The sequence below is a fragment of the Camellia sinensis genome, chromosome 7 (assembly GCF_055761805.1).
Source record: "Camellia sinensis isolate YWXY chromosome 7, ASM5576180v1, whole genome shotgun sequence".
NCBI lineage: Eukaryota > Viridiplantae > Streptophyta > Magnoliopsida > Ericales > Theaceae > Camellia > Camellia sinensis.
The window spans coordinates 83,463,332-83,475,469 of NC_138967.1; positions in this window are offsets into that span (position 1 = coordinate 83,463,332).

Genomic DNA, 12,138 nt, shown 5'->3' on the forward strand with positions numbered 1-12,138 from the left:
CCAGGTATCATCTCGTTGGTTAACTTCCCAATCCTCGTCGGTGTGGGCAAGACATAGATCGTCGTCTTCCCACCACATACCATCTGCAGCTGACAGGCATCTGTCTGGTTCTGTCACAACTGTCCCGATACTTGCAGTACCTCTTATCCCTATGCTCGCAGCATTATCCATTTCTGTATTTATGGCAGTCTCAACCCCCACGTGACCTTTTGCCTTCCTGACCCTCTCAGAATCTTCGAATCTTTCCTGTTCTGACTGTGTCAACGTCGTAGATTGTTCAATGATCCCTGTATTCAAAATGCTCCATTCCTGAGCGAAATTCTCGACACTGGCGCTCTCTGATGATGTATTCCGCTTTTCAACCACCCCGGCTGTTGTTGGCATTCCTGCCCCTGCCGGGCCTTGTTCTGAATGGAACTCCCCTATTACATCTGGATGATCGTCTAACCATCCCGTGGCCTCCGCCGATTCTTCATAATCGAACCAGTTGACGGTTGGGTCTTCTGGATCTTGATTACCGTAAAACTGGAACTTGGCAAGATCCTCTTTTACAGCTGTCAAATCGTCCATTCCCTGTCCTGGGCTGTCCCCTTGGATTGCACACAGCTCTCCCCCGGCTGGAAATTCGACATCTGGCCTATTTTGGCCCACTGGTGAAATGTAGTCACTCGGACTGTAAGCGTTCCCAATATCATTCTCAGGCTCCACAGACTCTGGTTTGACAACCTCTTTCCTGTTCTCGATGGTCACCACCACTGGCTTGGGTTGGGTTATAGAGACGTCCATCATGCACAAATCAGTGCAATCAGGGAGGAAAACTTTCGGTTTAGGCAAGTAGGAGGGTGTGATATAGATACTAGGATCGTAGGATGCGACCCAAGTGTGGATGAAGTTGATTCTTTTGGGTGGTGGAACTTGGTTATGTGTGGGGAGAGGATTTGTAGTAACATTGGGTTTCTCAGGGGGTAAAATCACCCCATTATCAATGAGATCTTGAATCTTATGACGTAAACGAAAGCATAGGTCGGTGTCATGACCGTGCTGCTGGTGGAACGCACAATACTTGGCCGGATTGTGGGTGGCGGGCAGTCTTTCAGGTAAGGGCCGCAGCTCTAGGGGCTTCAGATGCCCTTTTCTGATCAAAACCCCCAAAGCTTTGGACAGGGGCATATAAAGTGGAGCGAAGGTTCTGGTGTTTCTGGGAGGGTATTTGGCTGTTTGTGAGTTGCTTCCGGACGCACCAGAGAATGGTGTGGCTGCCGTATTTCTTGGGGAAGGGTTAGTGGTGACCATACTCACTTCAGAAGTCCTGGTAGTTGTAGCGCCACTCGGGCCTGTATTAGTATTACGATTGAAATTTCTGCGGGGTTGCTCCCGGTCATTATCAATCCAACCTTGTCTCAAGGCGTCCTCGATCTGCACCCCCATTTCATGCAGATCAGCAAAGGTGGGAAAGGGGACTACAATCATCTTTTGCATTAGCTTCGGCTGAAGATTGCGCACAATCATCCGAATCTGGTCTTTTCCTGTGGGTCTCAAGGTCATCATTGAAGCCTTAGCCCGCCATCTAGTTACAAATTTTGAGAAGCTTTCCTTGGGTTCTTGCCTCGTTGTCTCGAGATCCCGGGTCGTGATCTCGATTTGCGTATTATATGAGTACTGCAGGATGAAGGCCTCAGCCATCTCGTCCCAACTTCTCTTGACGTCGTCCTCTAACTTGGCATACCATGCAGCCGCTACACCCGACAGGGTCCGGCCAAACAAAGACAGCTTCTGTAATCTGGTGAGGCCCATTGGCCTTAGGACGTCTGAAAATAGTCACAAGTGTACCATGGGATCCTCAGATCCGTCAAAACGATCAATTTGTGGCATCTTAAACCCATCTGGCAGCGTCACGACTGTGTCGATGTATCCGTCTCCAATGTCCGGAATGGACTTCGCACCTTGAGATTTCTTGAACAACTTTTCAAGCTTGTGCATTTTCAATGTCACGGGATCCACCTCGGACTCGAAGGGGGAATCTGATAGATTGACAGGAGTGGGCGCCTTGGATTGTTGAGGCGGAATCGGGGGTGGAGCTGGCCCCGTTGGGATGTTCGTATCTTCTTGGACATTCCGGGCATTTGGCGTCTCTTCGGGTATCGGAACCCTTAGTGGGGGAGGGACTTGCTGTGAAGCTGACGCCCTAGTTTGCTGTTGCAATCTCCCAATTAACTCCGCTTGCTCACTCATAACTGTGGCTTGTTGCCTGGCGAATTCTGCCTGTCGGACAGCATCCTGCTGCATCATTTTCATGCTTTCCTGAAGTTGGCGCACGATCTCCTCTAAGCTAGCCATACTGTTCTGCTCTGGTTGAATTACTGGTATGCGTTCCCTCTCTGTGGGTGAAACGGGATCCTGATCCCTACTGTACACAGGTGGGGTAGACGAAGCCCTCTGCACTGACTGTTGAACCGATGTCCTCTGCCTAGTTGCCTTCCGTTTAGTAACCGGGGGTAGAGAATGGTACACTGGTTGTCCTTCTATCAGATCCTCAGATCGATGGAGCCGGCGACCTCTGATCCAGAGTGCTTGGGGAATGTCTACCGGGTTAGACGCAATGATGCTAAACTACCTAGCAAAAAGATAAATAAAGCAATAAATAAACCAACAACTGGACAGCACAACGGCATAAAATAAACAAATAATATACAGTTGGATATTCAAAATACAAAGTCGGTAAGCCGAACACACTGTTCCTCAATACTGATCCCTGTTCCCAAAATCTTTGTTCCCAAAACTGAACCTGATACCCGCAGATAACTGATTCATAAACTGATACTGATGCCCTCAGGCCTACTACTCAGTCCTGTAAACTGACATGCGCGTTCCTGTAGAATCACATTCTAAAAAAGCACATAGCAAGCAAAGAGAGCCAAAACACCCCTATGTTGGGGTAGGGTTTCCCTGTCCTATTTTGTCAGGAGCTAGGGTTTCACTATGCACACAGCAGTTTCAAACAACCTAACATCAGGTAAGCAACCTGTCCTAACTTGGAATGGTCACTATGGATCCGAATATGCACTAGGTCGAATGGCCGAAAAGGGTGCCCCGGTAAACCGGGGTTCGTGTTCCCATGCTGTCAGAGCCCATAGCCGGTCAGCCTTATGGTCATGTCTTGACAAGACAAGCCTCCGGCAAACCGTTCAGGAATGGCAGATGGCAAACACTGTGTTCCTAGGCGCACCAATGCACATGCAATGCAAAGAAACATATAAGTGTAATCAAAACAGGATATCACGAGTTCGAGTCAAGCTTTCTAAAAGTCCCCAGCAGAGTCGCCAGAAACTGTAGACGCGCCCGCGGAGGGGGGACTTTGCTACTACAGTTCGGACTCGCGATTTTTGTTGTCGCGGTTCTTAATCTGAACCAAAGAGTCCAAATCCGGCAAATCGTTTGAGAAACAGATTTTTGAAAAGAAGTGCCAAACATGGACTGCTTTGCCAGATACAGAGTCGCCACCTAAATATTTTTTAATGGGGAAATTTAGGAAACCCCGACTCGGTGCCGAAGGCCACATGTCCGTCATTACCGGAGTTGTCTCGGCTCGGGAGCTTGGGTACGATCGGGGAAGGTCAGCTATGAGCACCCCCTTTCGCCCGGTCCGAAGACCGGCCTCTACTAACCGTGACATCCAATTTTGAAAACGTTACGTGTTCTTAAACCAATTATTAGCCTAGAATTACTATGTTATGCGCGCAGCAAACAAGTATAGACTAGATTGCCTAATTTGGAAGTAAGCATTGCATATCCGTTTGTTTTGGAAAATGTTTTGAATTTGCTACTCGCAAGTAGGCTAAAATGCGGATTTCAACGAGTTTTTCCAACTCAAACAATCCAACCTCCACCCACAGGCATTCAAAGCAGTTTAACACATAAGCACTTAGCCGCATGGCAGGCATACTGTCATTGTAACACTCACACGCATGCGGGATGCTAAAGCATAAATACTTACATCGTACTCCGTGCCAAAACAGTAAACTAGTTAGCAAACATGCATGTCCTAGTTCATGTTAAAAATGGCTAATGTATCACATGCAAAATGTAATCTAGGCAGGCTCGGCTAGCCCTAAACATGGCATGTGAAAATGCACAATTATCACATATTCGATTTAGAATTTTGAAGTACAAATGCAGTTAGCGTGATGTACCGAGCCTAATGTATGCAATACAAATGCATGGATGCACGCATGCATAGCATAAGGTATGCTAATTTCAAAAAATGCCCTAATCTACCACCATAAGCAGGTAAATAAAAGGGAAGAAAGAAATGGGGATTGGAAGACATACACACACTCACCCACACTTATTACATATCTACCCTCACTCAGAGGGTCCAAATGAATATTACAGTCCCAAAATAATAAACAAATAAAATATTACAGTCCCAAATAATAAACAAACAGAATTATTTACAAAAATTCTAATTAATTAAAAGAAAAGATGCAAAAGAAAGAAGAGGGTGGCCGCAGCCTCTGCCTCGGGATGCGCAGATGATGCATGCTCGGAACTTGACTCGCCCGAAAAACCCGTACCGTACTCCTGCCACCTCTATTTGTACTGCCTTGTCTCTCTAAAAATTACCAAAGTCCTGGAGCAGGTTCCTCACATGCTGCAGAGCACCACCGGCCAGACAGAATTCCCACCGGCACTTCAAAATTTCCACCGGCATTTGTTGGATTCATCGGCACTCCAGAGATTGCCGGTCGGCACAAAATTCTACCGGTCGGCAGAAACTTCCTGCAGAAGACAATTTGACAGCAAACAGGGAACAGACAGTGCATGGCATGGGGTTTTCAGGTACATATGAGCATGGTTATGCTTCTTATCATTTTTTGAACTCAAAGAAGCATGACCTTAGATCCTCGAGCCATCAATGGTGCATGGTGGCTCAAAGAATCAAATTTGCCATTTGATGTAAGGATGCATGCAACAAACAAAATGGGATCCGAAGCCTTATCAAGTTGGAGTCAAAGGCCCCAATGACCGGGAATCGAGGCACATTACATCACTTGAAGTATGAATGTTCCTTGATTCCCACACTTGGTTTGACACCCCAAACCAAGTGAATGCAATGCATGTTATGCAAACATGGCTCAACACGCAACATGATACCAAGATGCAAAGAACGACAAGAGGAAAGCCACCTTTAGGCCAAGGAAACACACACAAAGGAGGGGAGAGAGGGAGATATAGAGATAATATGTATCTATATCTCTAAGCTCTGGTTTTTTGGTTGCAAAAGTCTAACCTAGATCCAAGAGGAAAGCCCCTCTCTTATAGGACTCCCTCTTGCAAAGCTTATACAACAAGCTTGGCTAGAGGGAGATCCCTCCATACACGTGTATGGAGGGGAGAAGAGTTGGTGCCAGCTATCACAACTGGCACAAAATATCTCCATAAAGTGGATGAACAGTGGTCGGCTGCCCAAAAATGTCATTTCGACAAAAAACAGTGCCGACCGGCAACAAACTATGCCGACCGGCAAACAAAAGTGCCGATGGCATCAAAAAACCAGCCGGTGGCCTCTAGCCACTGCCGGTGGTGTGTGGAGATGTCTCACAAGGCATTCCCTGCCCCTCCAAGGCAAAACATGAGTGTTCGGTGCAAAACCAGACACTAAACGGTCAAGTTCAGAGATCCTGAGGCAGGGCACGCGAGCCGAGACCTCCGGGAACTCCAAACGAACACAAACATGGATGATCACCGAGTGTTCAAACGGTGACGTCCAAGTCTTGAGGACGGTCAAAAATGGGGTGTCTACAGACCACAAAAAGTGGTCTACAGACCTCTCTCTACCTCCAGGAAGGGGAAACAAGGCATGGTCCACAAACCAATCCAACACACAAAGAGTTTAGAGGCCCTGAGGCAAGGCACTCAGCTGAAAACTCCGGAAACTCGAAACGAGCACAGACATGCGCAATTACCGAGCACTCAATCGATGATGTCTGAGTCTTAAGGTCAGTCAAAAATGGGGTGTCTATAGATGGTCGGTCGGCAGCTCTGATGGCCGGTCGGCCATTGCTTCCTGCAATTTCTCCTTTTGCTGCAACAAAGCACTAACAGAGGTATGGTAGTGTATTTGCAAGAAAATGTGTGTGCAACTACACTCCTTACCATGTCTCAAGCTCAAAGGAGTGTAGTGCTCGACTCTCGAGCCACCAATCATACTGTAGACACCCCATTTTTGACCGTCCTCAAGACTTGGACGTCACCGTTTGAATACTCGGTGATTATCCTTGTTTGTGTTCGTTTGGAGTTCCCGGAGGTCTCGGCTCGCGTGCCCTACCTCAGGATCTCCGAACTCAACCGTTTAGTGTCTGGTTTTGCACCAAACACTTGCATCTTGCCTTTGAGAGGCAGGGTAGGGCTTGTGGACCATCCCCACACCCCACCGGCAGTGGCTAGAGGCCACCGGCTTTTTTTTTTGCTGCTATCGGCACTTTTATTTGTCGGTCGGCATAGTTTGTTGCCGGTCGGCACTGTTTTTTGCCGAAGTGGCATTTTTGGGTAGCCGACCACTGTTCATCCACTTTATGGAGATATTTTGTGCCAGCTGTGATAGCTGGCACCAACTCTTCCCCCCTCCATACACGTGTATGGAGGGATCTCCCTCTAAGCAAGCTTGTTGTATAAGCTTTGCAAGAGGGAGTCTTATAAGAGGAGGGCCTTCCTCTTTGATCTAGGTTAGACTCTTGCAACCAAAAACCAGACCTTGGAGATATAGATACATATTATCTTTATACCTCCCTCTCTCTCCTCCTTTGTGTGTGTTTCTTAGCTCAAAAGGTGGTTTTTACCTTACTTTTGCACCATTACACACACCATCACACCTTACTCTGGGATTGAGGGACTTGGGGGGTTGTTTCTTGAGTTTTTGGACTAGTTTTGATCAAAAGAAGGAGGCTAGACCATTTGTTCTTCAAGGGTGAGCATCTTGATTTATATTCCCCAAACTTGCAATAGTTTTTTACCTATCTTGCTTGCTGTTTTAGCCCTTGTGTATAACATAAAAAGGGCTTGTATTTTCCTGCTCTAGCACTTTCATTAAGGTCATTTTGTGGTTTGAGTGCAAACTCACCCTTCTAGGCCTTGTTTGGTCCATTTTGGTGCCTCTTTGATAAGGTTTTGTTCACTTCAGTGTTTTGGTCCTTTGATCATTGAAAATCAGTGTATTTTTTAGTGTCAAAAAAGTTGGTTTGAAGTCTTGCATAGGGGAGGGACCCCCCTCTCCCTTCATGGTTTTGTTTCATTGCTTTTGGGGCTCAAAAGGGTAGCATGTGTGCTTGATGATTCTTGGCCTCATTTCAGAAGTTTTTTAGGTGTTTTGGATCATATGTAACCTCTGTTTTTGGTCGGATTTGTGCCTCCTTGTATGCTTGTAATACTTGCTTTGTATTGCTCCATTTTGCTTAGAAGTGCATCTCATGATTAGGCCATGATTCTTGTGTGTGTTGGCTTAGTTCCATGAAGCTTTTAGTGTTGTTTTTCCATGCTTAAAGTCTGTTGGCTATCCGTTTGGTCATGCTTGACATGTTTGTTAGGGTTGCTGTGCATTTTGGCTTAAAAGCTTTGAACATGTTGACCTCTAGCATGCATGGTTGTAATCATCTTCATGATTTGACATCATCTAGGATCACATTTTAGCCCATGGATCATGTTTGTATGTGTGCATGCATGGCCTCTTTTATGCCTTGAGGGTGTACCCTCTTATGCTTAGGAATGAGCCTTAGTGCATATGCCTTTTGGGAGTCATCTTTAGCTGCCATACTAGGAGGTTTTGGGGTCCCATTTTGCATAAAAAAAATCTGTCCTTACTTGTCTTAATCATGCCATGGCTTGGTCTTGTTGTTGGAAGTAAAGTTGTCCCCTTTTGTGCCTTAATCTTGGGATCATAAGTTTGCTTGTTAACATGAGTTGTTTGTCCATCATTTTGAGCACTTTTGGTGCTGTTTTGAGGTGAATGAGGTCTGCACCTTTATCACTTCGAGGCCCCCTTTGCATGCTTATTTCATGATTGATTGCATGATTGTCCCATTAATGTGCTATTCTAATGCTAACTTTATGGCAAATTGGTTCATATTTGTATCCCAATTGCATCTTGCATGTTGACATTACATACTTGCCATGTTTTTGTTGCATAACATTTGACATATCTTGCATGTTTAGCATCATGTTGTATTTTGAGCCTTGTGAGCATAACATGCATTGCATCATTTGGCTTGGGGTGTCAAGCCAAATATGAGGGTCAAGGGACATTCATACTCCAAGTGATGCAATGTACCTTGATTCTCGGTCACCGGGGCCTTTGACTTCGACATGAAAAGGCTTCGGATCTCATTTTGTTTGTTGCATGCATCTTTACATTGAGTGGCGAATTTAATCCCTTGGGTCATCATGCTCCATTGATGGCTCAAAGATCGAGGGTCGTGCTTCTTTGAGTTCAAAACATGATAAGAAGCACAACCATGCCCACATGTACCTGAGAACCCCACGCCCTGCACTGTCTGTTCTCTGTTTGCTGTCAAATTGTCTTCTGCAGGAAGTTTCTGCCGACCGGCAGAATTTAGTGTCGACCGGCAATATCTGGAGTGCCGAGGAATCCAACAAATGCCGATGGGAATTGTGAAGTGCCGGTGGGAATTCTGTCCGGCCGGTGGTGCTCTGCAGGATGCAAGGAACTTGCTCCAGTACTTTGGCAATTTTCAGAAAGACAAGGCAGTACAAACAGAGGCGGCAGGAGTACAGTACGGGTTTTCCGGGCGAGACGGATTCGAGCATGCATCATTCGCGCATCCCGAGGCAGAGGTTGCGGCTGCCCTCTTCTTTCCTTTCCCATCTTTTCTTTTAAATTAAATTAGAAATCTTGTAATAATTTTATTTGTTTATTATTTTGGGACTGTAATATTTATTTGGGCCCTCCGAGTGAGGGCAAATCTGTAATAAGTGTGTGTGGGTGGTGTGTATGTCTTCCAATCCCCATTTCTTTCTTCCCTTTTATTTACCCGCTTATGATGGTAGATTAGGGCATTTTTTGAAATTAGCATACCTTATGCTATGCATGCGTGCATCCATGCATTTGTATTGCATACATTAGGCTCGGTACATCACGCTAACCGCATTTGTATTTCAAATTCTAAACCGAATATGTGATAATTGTGCATTTTCACATACCATGTTTAGGGCTAGCCGAGCCTGCCTAGATCGCATTTTGCATGTGTTGCATTAGCCATTTTTAACATGAACTAGGACATGCATGTTTGCTAACTAGTTTACTGTTTTGGCACGAAGTACGATGTACGTATTTTTGCTTTAGCATCCAGCATGCGTGTGAGTGTTGCCATGACAGTATGCTTGCCATGCGGCTAAGTGCTTACATGAGATAAACTGCTTGAATGCCTGTGGGTGGAGGTCAAATTGCTTAAATTGGGATAATGCGTTAAAACTGCGATTTTTAAGCCCACGAGATAGTGGCAAAACCATCTTTTCCAAAAGCCCACTTGAAAGTGGCAAAACCTGCATTTTAGCCTACTTACGATTGGCAAACCATTTTCAAAACGAACATAAAATGTTTTATTTCCAATTTGGGCGATTCGGTCTATACTTGTTTGCCGCGCGCATAACATAATAATGCTAGGCTAATAATTGGAATAAGAACACATAACGTTTTCAAAACTGGATATCACGGTTAGTAGAGGCCGGTCTTCGGACTGGGCGAGAGGGGGTGCTCATAGCTGACCTTCCCCGATCGTACCCAAGCTCCCGAGCCGAGACAACTCCGGTGATGACGGACATGTGGCCTTCGGCACCGAGTCAAGGTTTCCTAAATTTCCCCATTTTAAAAAATTTAGGTGGCGACTCTGTATCTGGCAAAGCAGTCCATGTTTGGCACTACTTTTCCAAAAATCTGTTTCTCAAAACGATTTGCCAGATTTGGACTCTTTGGTTCAGATTTAGAACCGTGACACAAATCGAGTCCGAACTGTAGCATGAGGCCCACGGGTGCGTCTACAGTTTCTGGCGACTCTGCTGGGGAGTTTTAGAGAGCTTGACTCAAACTCGTGATATCCTGTTTTGATTTCGCTTATATGTTTCTTTGCATTGCATGTGCATTGGTGCGCCTAGGAACACAGTGTTTGCCATCTGCCATTCCTGAACGGTTTGCCGGAGGCTTGCCTTGTCAAGGCATGTCCATAAGGCTGACCGGCTATGGGCTCTGACAGCATGGGAACACAAACCCCGGTTTACCGGGGCACCCTTTCTGACCATTCGACCTAGTGTATATTCGGATCCATACTGACCATTCCAAATTAGGATAGGCTGCTTACCCGATATTAGGTTGTTTGAGAACTGCTGCGTGCATAGTGAAACCCTAGCTCCTAACAAAATAGGACAGGGAAACCCTACCCCAATGTAGGGGTGTTTTAGCTCTCTTTACTTGCTATGTGCTTTTAGAATGTATTTCTACCAGGAAATGTACATACCAGTTTACAAGTCTGGGCATCAGGCCTGAGGGCATCAGTATCAGTTTTAAGAGAATCAGTTATCTGCGGGTATCAGGGTTCAGTGTTGGGAACAGAGCGTGTTTTTGGGGAAACAGTGATCAATATCGAGGAACAGTGTATTCGGCTCACCGACTTTGTATTGAATATCCAACTGTGTATTATATGTTTATTTTATACTGTTGTGCTGTCCGGTTGTTGGTTTATTTATTGCTTTATTTATCTTTTTGCTAGGTAGTTTAGCATCATTGCGTCCAACCCAGTAGACATTCCCCAAGCACTCTGGATTAGAGGTCGTCGGCTCCATCGATCTGAGGATCTGATAGAAGGACAACCGGTGTACCATTCTCTACCCCCGGTTACTAAACGGAAGGCAACTAGGCAGAGGACATCGGTCCAACAGTCAGTACAGAGGGCTTCATCTACCCCACCTGTGTACAGTAGGGATCAGGATCATGTTTCACCCACAGAGAGGGTACGCATACCAGTAACCCAACCAGAGCATAATAGTATGGCTAGCTTAGAGGAGATGGTGCGCCAACTTCAAGAAAGCATGAAAATGATGCAGCAGGATGCTGTCCGACAGGCAGAATTCGCCAGACAACAAGCCACAGTTATGAGTGAGCAAGCGGATTTAATTGGGAGATTGCAACAGCAAACTGGGGCATCACCTTCGCAGCAAATCCCTCCCCCATTAAGGGTTCCAATACCCGAAGAGACACCAAACGCCCGGAATGTCCAAGAGGATACAGACATCCCAACAGGGCCAGCTCCCCTCCCGATTCCACCTCAACAATCCAAGGCACCTACCCCCATCAATCTGTCGGATTCTCCCTTTGAGTCTGAGGTAGACCCCATGACGTTAAAAATGCACAAGCTTGAAAAGCTGTTCAAGAAATCTCAAGGTACGAAGTCCATTCCGGACATTGGAGACGGATGCATCGACACAGCTGTGACGCTGCCAGATCGGTTTAAGATGCGACAAATTGATCGTTTTGACGGATCTGAGGATCCCATGGTACACCTGCGACTATTCTCAGACGTCCTAAGGCCAATGGGCCTCACTAGATTGCAGAAGCTATCTTTATTCAGCCGGACCTTGTCGGGTGTGGCGGCTGCATGGTATGCCAAGTTGGAGGATGACGTCAAGAGAAATTGGGACGAGATGGCCGAGGCCTTCATCTTGCAGTACTCATACAATACGCAAATCGAGATCACGACCCGGGATCTCGAGACAACGAGGCAAGAACCCAAGGAGAGTTTCTCAGAATTTGTAACCAGATGGCGGGCTAAGGCTTCGATGATGACCCTAAGACCCACGGACAAAGACCAGATTCGGATGATTGCGCGCAATCTCCAGCCGAAGCTAATGCAAAAGATGATCATAGTCCCCTTCCCTACCTTTGCTGATCTGCATGAAATGGGGGTACAGATCGAGGACGCCCTAAGACAAGGGTGGATTGATAATGACCGGGAGCAACCCCACAGAAATTTCAATCGTAATACTAATGCAGGCCCGAGTGGCGCTACGACTGCCAGGACCTCCGAAGTGAGCATGGTCACCACTAACCCTTCCCCAAGAAATACGGCAGCCACA